Here is an 8,342-nt window from a genome sequence, read left to right as displayed (position 1 = left end):
AGATACAGCCATAGAATACATACATCTCTCTAGAGAATCAGCCTCTGTAGGCAGCTGGTGGTTTAGCTAAGAAGTGCATGGTTGGAGAAGAAAGGAGGGAGAAAAAGCCAGGGATGTTGGTTTCTTGTTTTAAGCTCTGTTAGCGTCTTCTGTCCCCTGTGCTAAGCAAGGTATTATCACGTGACTTTTTCAGAAGTGCAGTGTTGGATTGCTCTGCTGGTACTCAGCGACTCTCAGACAAGCATCTTCTTCAGCCTTCTATTCAATAGTTTTCCTGCTGACCCATAAACCACACATCATCTCTGGGCATAGTTCTGTTTCTCTCTCCCTCTTTTTTCTTCTTGGTGCTGGTTTTGGGTCTTGAACTCAGGGCTTGAGTGATGTCTCAGAGTGCTGTCTATAACTTGAGCCCCAGCTCTACCTCTGTTGAGTGTGTGTGTGTGTGTGTGTGTGTGTGTGTGTGTGTGTGTGTGTGTGTGTGTGTGTGTGTGTGTGTGTTTGGTGCTTAATTGACAAAAAGAGTTTCATTCATTTTCCTGCTCAGGCTGAGCTTGAATGATGAGATCTCAGATCTCAGATCTCTCCTCAGATCTCAGCCTCCCATGTAGCTAGGATTACAGACATGTGCCACTGGTGCCCAACTATGGTTACCTCTTCTTCCTTTTCTCCTGTTTCTGTGGTTCCTTTTGTTCATTCCTGGCCACCTCCATTTGGTGAAGAATGTTTTAGCCATCTTCTTCCCAATCCCTTACCCTTTCAAGAAGCCATGTGTGATATGATCACCAGATGCAATCTCTTTGATCATAAATAGGAACCCATTTTACTTCCTGAACTGCCTGTTACACAGTGGCCTCAACAAATGTCCTATCTCCTTCCGATCTCACAACAAGCCTATGATCAAAGCAGTTGTCTTTTATAAAAATTGCCAAACTGTGGGCCAGTGACTTATACTTACAATTCTAGCTGAGATAAAAGGATCATGGTTTGAAGCCAGCTTGGGCAGACAAATCTGAGAGCCTCTTATCTCCAATTAACCACCAAAAATAAAGAGCTTTACATACAGCAACAACCTTGAGCTGCAAAAAAGCTCAGGAGCAGTGCCTAGGCCCTGAGTTCAAGCTCTAAGACTGTCAGATGCGCACACACATACACACACATGCACACACACACACACACACACACACACACACACACACACACACACACACACACTTGTCATTTTATAGTTAAGAAATGGAGACACAGGTTAAGCAGCTTGTCCAAGATTAACTCACTGACAAACAGCAAAGCTAGGGAATAGACTCATGCCTCATGGGCTCCATCAGTCATACTTATTCTTCCTGGACTGCCATATCAGCTGCAGAGCTCTGCCTCGTTGTTGGCAACATGAATTATGGCATCTTGAGATGGGTGGAAAATCCCTGTGTATCACTTGGCTGGGCTTCGCCTGATGAAGCTATCTGGGTCGCCCAGGGGGACATTGTCTCAACAACAGTGATATATTCAGGTCCCATGAGAGAGAGAGACACCAGGGCCTCTTCCTTCTTCTGCTTTGGTGCAGGAGGAGCTACAGCTTCAAGGAAAGTGAGAATTTGGCTCTGGTTCCCGGGCTATTGCCAAACCAGCCTTGTAGAGGCTGCTTCTGCTTAGGGATTATCACAAATTGCTGGGCCCTGCACCTGACAGCCAGCCAGCTGCAGGATGTGTTCAGAAAGCCAATAGAAGCCACCACTGCAGAAGCCTTCTGTTTATGTTCCGATCCTCCTTATCCATCATGTCAGACAATGGAGTCAGTGCGACAGTCACCTTCGTCCCAGATGAGGATTCAGGGGTGAGGTGTCACGTCTCTGGGGGACAGAGGGCCTTAGCTCCCTCGGGGAAGGGCGGTCACCTCCTTCTGGCATGTTTGGCAGGCATTTCCTCATTCAACTCCCATTTGTTAATGTATGTATTGAGCAAGTTGCTGATGCCTAGCTACTGGTAGCAACAAATAGTCCTTGACCTCTTCTAAAAGATGAGAAGAAACAAGTGCTACCATTCCTCCAGGGTAGTCAGCAAGAATCTGAAAGTTTAGTTCGGAGATTGCTGCTAACCGTGTGTGTGTGTGTGTGTGTGTGTGTGTGTGTGTGTGTGTGTGTTTGCGCACGTGCATGCATGTGTGCGCGTGCGCGCACTCACATGCCAGTACTGAAGCTTGAACTTAGAACCTTCTGCTTGCTCTTGTTCAACTTTGTTGCTCAGGGCTGGTGTTATACCACTTTATCCATACCTGTACTTTCTTGTGCTGGTTATTTCGAAATAACAGCCTCCCAGATTTGTCTGCCCAGGATTCTCAGATCTCAGCCTCCTGAGTAGCTAGGATTATAGGCATGACTTGGCACACAGCTTCTTGCTAATTTTTGAATAAAAGTTCAGAAAGCCATTTTCATCCTTGGAGCCAGAACTAATCTATTGCTTTTCATGCATGATCTCTCTCTTTACAATTGGTGATTTAAAAATAAATAAATGAGGGCTGGGAAGGTGGCTCAATGGTAGAGCGCTTGCCTTGCATGCCTGAAGCCCTGGGTTTGATTCCTCAGCACCACATAAGCGAAAAAAAAAAGTCGGAAGTGGCGCTGTGGCTCAAGTGGTAGAGCGCTAGCCTTAAGCTGAAGAGCTGAGGGACAGCGCTCAGGCCCCAGAGTTCAGGCCCCATGACCGGACCCACCCAAAAAAATAAAAAAATAAAAAAATGATCCTTAGTTATGGTGGGCCACTAAACCTTTCAAAAGGCTTAGAAGGGGACTGGGAATGTGGCTCAGTGGTAGAGCGCTTGCCTTCCATGCATGAGTCCCTGGGTTTGATTCATCAGCACCACATACGCAAAAAGAAAAAAGCTGGAAGTGGTGCTGTGGCTCAAGTGGTAGAGTGCTAGCCTTGAGCTGAAGAGCTGGAGGACAGCGCCCAGGCCCAGAGTTCAGGCCCCAGACCGGAACCCCCCCTCCCCCGCAAAAAAAGATACATTTCAAAAGGCTTAGAAACCAAGCAAAGGCTGGAAGTATAGCTTGATGGTAAAGCATTTGTCTAATGTATATGAGGCCCGGAGTTCATCCAACAGCACAAAACCAAATAGCAGCCAACCAAAGTTCTTCCTCCTGAGCTCTAGCCTCTCTCCACAAAGTGACAGCTTTTCCTTTCTGGAAAGCAGTTTGGGGACACGTAAAATAATATGAGGGTGTTCTGTGTAGAACCTTGATTTTCTTAGCTAAACCATTTATCTTAGAAGCCTTTCTGTGCCAGTGTGATATGTTGAATTTATTCTTTTTAAAGATTGTGCAGGATTATATTGTAGGGATGTGCAATACTTAATGATGCAACCCAATGGCTCTGTGTGTGTGTGTGTCAGTACTGGGGTCTAGCACTACCACTTGAGCCATAGCTCCACTTCTACTTTTTGTTGGTTAATTGGAGATAAGATCTCACAGATAATCCTGACTGGGTTGGCTTCCAATTTTGATCTTCTGATCTCAGCTTCCAGAGTAGCTGGAATTACAGGTGTGAGCCACAGGTGTCTAGCCCCGTTTGATATTGACAGATGCTTATGTTTTTTTTTTTTTTTCTTTTCTGGTTGCTTTATATTCAGCTCTACAATTTCCTTGGCATACTTTAGGCTAAATGCTTAGTGAAGAAACTGCTGATTAAGAAATGTGATTTAATTTGTTATAGCTGTTTCCACATTGTCTTCTGAAGCATCCTACAGTATGAGACTATTTTTTTCCTTACGATTTTCCTTCTTTTGGCCAATCTTGCAAAACCCATTTTCTAGTATGTGGAAGGAATAACCTGTTATCTCAAAAAATGACTTACAACTTCATTTAAAAATTTCTTTTGTGCTACTATATATGTTTGTATTCTGTCCTTTTTTTGAAGGGAGCTTAGTGAAAGTGTTATTGTTCATCTGTGTATTCATAAAGGTATTTTTGCTTTTTTTTTGATGAGTCGTGGGGCTTGAACTCAGGGCCTGGGCACTGTCCCTGAGCTATTCAGCTCAAGGTTAGCTATCTATCACTTTGAGCAACAGTACCACTTCCAGTTTTCTGATGGTTTATTGGAGATAAGAGTCTCGTAAACATTCCTTTGTGGGCTGGCTTTGGACCTCAATCCTCATATCTCAGCCTCCTGAATAGCTAGGATTACAGGTGTGAGCTATCAGCACCTGGATTATTTTTATTTTTTAAGTTGTCTAATAAGAAAAAGGTTTTAGAGAAGAAAGTCGACCTATATGAATGTAACCAAAAGCTGCTTGGCTCTAATTGAGGAGGCCAGAAGGAAAGGTAAGAGTGTGAGGGTCATTTGATTGTAAAAACAATCCCATCTCATTATTCTATAGGGACTTGGCCTGTGATGGCCTTGATCCTTTGTGAGTTCCTGTAAGTAATGTGCTAGTCTGCTTTTCCCAATACTTGTCCCTAATTTGCAATTGTCATAGAACAATGGCGTTTGGGGTTGGAGGCATGGCTCAGGTGATAGAGCACCAGCCAATGAGCAAAAACATCAGATACCCAATTTGAGTCCTAGGCTCAAAAGAAAATGTGTGAGGAAAATAAAGTATTACCTGATTGAAATATTACATATAAACATCATAATCACACAGTTTCAAATCTTTATTTAAATCATGGATCCATTTGAGTTGATTTCTTCTTTTGAAACTGCTAAAGGTAGGGATCTGATTTTATTCATCTGCAGGCAAGATATCTAATTTCTCCAGTCTCAAGTATTGAAAAGATTGTCCCTTTTCCAGTACCTGCCTGTCTTTTCTGGGCATGGTCAAAAATCACTTGGCTCCAGATGTTGGGGTTTATATATAAGCTCCATATTCAGTTCCATGCATCTAAATGTATTTTTAAATATATTTTGTGCCTGTCCTTGGGCTTAAATTTAGGGCATTCAGTTCCATGCATCTATATATGGTTTTAAATATTTTTGTGCCTGTCCTGGAGCTTGAATTTAGGGCCTGGGTGCTGTCCCTGAGCTTCTTTTGCTCAAGCCTAGTTTGACCACTGGAGACACAGCTCCGCTTCCAGCTTTTTTTTGCTTCAGATTAAGATCCTCAGATCTCAGCCTTCTGAGTCTCTAGGATTAAATATATAAGCCACCGGTGCCTGGATAGTTTTTCATTTTGAATAAAAGTTTACAGAATCAAATACTTCTTTCAAGGATAATTGAGTATATATAGTAATCAATAATTTCAATTTTGTACCTTTAAAAGGGTGTGTCAGCTGGGCACTGGTGACTCACACCTATAAGTCCTTGCTACTCAGGAGGCTGGAGATCTGAGGATCATGGTTCAATGCCAACTCAGGCAGAAAAGAAGTCCGTGAAACTCTTATCTCCTGTTAAACACCAAAAAGCTAGAAGTGGAGCTGTGGCTCAAATCGTAGAGTGCTAGCCTTGAGCACAAAAGCTCAGGGTCAGGGTCCAGGCCCCGAGTTCAGTCCCAGTTCTGGCACACATGCTCCACTAAAGAGAAATAGTAGTTATTGGTCATCCCCAATACCCCTTTAATGTACAAATCCCATCTTCATCATTTGAATCCTTCCTGTGAGTATTACATAGGTGATTGCATGAATATTGGAAGCTTACTTTAGGTGAATGTCATTCTTTGCTAAGCCACAAAGACATGCTTCTAACTTGATTTTCTGTGGACTTGCTTCTACATATATGTATATAATTTGTGCATAAATACATATATATGTATATAATTTAATGTAATTATAATATAATATATGTATAATATAATGTATAATATAATATATGCTAATGTATATGCATACATAAATTATATAAAATTATATAAATATATAAGTAAATGTACACATAAAATTTATGTATAAATTATATACATATGTAATTTAAAATTAAATATAATTAAAATTTTAAATTAAAGATTAAAATATGCCTCCATCAACCATACTGTCCTTAGGTGTTCTAATTTCTCTTCACTATTTTCATACATATTGAGTGTACAACCTATTGTAGAAAACATTGTACAATAGATTCTAGAATATGTTCCAGACCCAATCCTGGAGACTATTCCAGTGCCTATTCTAGAACCTATTCAAGAACATACTTTCTGGAAATGTTCTAGAACATTTTTTTGGAGCTATGACCTGTTGACTTTCTGACTTGTTTGAACCTGTATATGTCCCTGTTTCTGTCTGTGTTTTTTGTCTGCTCTCCTATTGGGGTCTCTCCAGTTGTCATCTTTGTGAATTCCTTCTCTTCTTTTCCCCAACTGAACTTCATGTCCATCACCTTGCTTTTTAGTCCCTGCCTGGTTTTGGGATGAGGATTATGCTGAATTCATAAAAAGAGTGTGATAGGGATGTTTTGCATTTAATGTCATTGAAGAGATGGAGGAGTATTGGTGTGAGTTCTGCTTTGAAGGCCTTGTAGAATCCAGATGTAAATACATCCAGTCCTGGACTTTTCTTTGGTGGGAGGTCTTTTTTTGTCGGTCATGGGGTTTGAACTCTGGGCCTGGGCGCTGTCCCTGCCCTCTTCAGCTCAAGGCAAGGGTTCTACCGCTTGAGCCACAGTGCCACTTCTGGTTTTTTTCTAGTGTTTTATTGGAGATAAAAGTCTCACGGACTTTTATGGAGGGGCTGACTTTGAACTGTGATCCTCAGATCTCAGCCTCCTGAGTAGCTAGGATTATAGGTGTGAGCCACTGGTGCCTGGCAAAGTTTGGAGGTCTTTTATTGCTGCTTCTATTTCGATGCTTGATATGGGTCTGTTATGTTGGTTTAAATTATCTTGGTTTAGTTTGGGCATGTCAATATTTGCTAGAAATTTGTCCATACCTTTCAGATTTTCAAACTTACTAGCCTAAAGTTTTGAGAAATATGCCCGTAGTATATTCTGAATCTTGGCTGTTTCTGTAGTGGTGTTTCCATTCTCATCTCTGAGTTTGTTTATTTGGGTGTGTGCTCCTTTTTTCTCATAAGATTTGCTAAGGGTCTGTCAATTATCTTAATTTTTTCGAAGAACCAAATCTTTGTTTTGTCAATTCTTTCTATAGTTTTTTAAAATATAATTTATTTAATTTGGATTTAATTTTAATTATTTGTTCCCATCTACTGGATTTGGGTTTAGCTTCTTGTTTTTTTTTTTTTTCAAGGAGCTTTAGGTGCCTCATTAAGTTGTTAGTTTCAGATCTTTCCAATTTGTTAATGCAGGAACTCAGAGCTATAAACTTGCCTCTGAGTACTGCCTTTGCTGTGTCCCAGAGGAGCTGGTAATATGTGTGTTCTTTTTTGTTGAATATCATGAACAGTTGAGTTGCCTTTCTAATCTCTTCCAATACCCATTGGTGGTTCAAGAGTGTGTTGTTCAGCGTTCATGTGTTACAGTTTTTCCTTTGGTGGCTTTTGAGGTTGAATTCTAATTTTATTCCCTTGTGGTCTGATAGAATGCAGGGCATAATTTCAATGTTTTTAAATTTGGACAGATTTGCTTTTTGGCCTAGAATGTGGTCTATTTTGGAGAATGTCCCATGTGCTGCTGAGAAGAACGTGTAATCTGATGCTGTTAAGTTTTGTTGATCTATACAGATTTTAAGATCCGATATTCTTCTCTTGAGTTTTTGACGGGTTGATCTCTCTAGTGAGGAGAGATAAAGTCCCCAACAATTAATGTCTTTGGATCTATGTGAGATTGGAATAAAAGTAGTGTTTCTTGGATAAGTTTTGGTGCTCTGTTATTTGGTGATTAGATATTTAGGATCATAATATCCTCCTGAAAGAGAGATCCCTTAATTAGTATGTAGTGACCTTCTTTATCAGTTCTCATTGATTTTAATTTGAAGTCTATTTATCTGATATTAGGATTGCAAGTCCTGCCTGTTTATGGGGTCCATTTGCTTGATATATTTTATTCCAGCCTTTCAGTTTCAGAATATGTTTATTTTTGTGGACCAGGTGTGTCTCTTGAAGACAGCAGATAGAAGGATCTTGCTTTTTGATCCAACTGGACAATATATGTTGCTTAATTAGAGTTAAGACCATTCATTAGTATTGAGGGTTAGGACTGAGAGGTGTTTGTCCTTACCATTTTATTCAATTGGTGGGGGGGAAGCTGTGCCTTGGCTGGTCTTGTTGTGATTTGATATTTCTCTGTGGACTGCTTCATTGCATATATTCTGTCCTTGTTGGTTTTCTATATTTAGAATGTCTTTGAGGATTTTTGAAGAGCTAGTTTGTTAGCAATATAGTGCATCAGATATTCTTTGCTGTGGAAGGTTTTTTTTTTTGTCCGGCTGTGAATGAGAGGTTAGCTGTGTAGATTATTCTTGGTTGGTAGCT

The sequence above is a fragment of the Dipodomys merriami genome, unplaced genomic scaffold, assembly GCF_024711535.1.
Source record: "Dipodomys merriami isolate MVZ:Mamm:240054 unplaced genomic scaffold, mDipMer1.0.p SCAF_1439, whole genome shotgun sequence".
In the NCBI taxonomy this organism is placed as follows: domain Eukaryota; kingdom Metazoa; phylum Chordata; class Mammalia; order Rodentia; family Heteromyidae; genus Dipodomys; species Dipodomys merriami.
Note: the sequence above shows the minus strand (reverse complement) of the source record.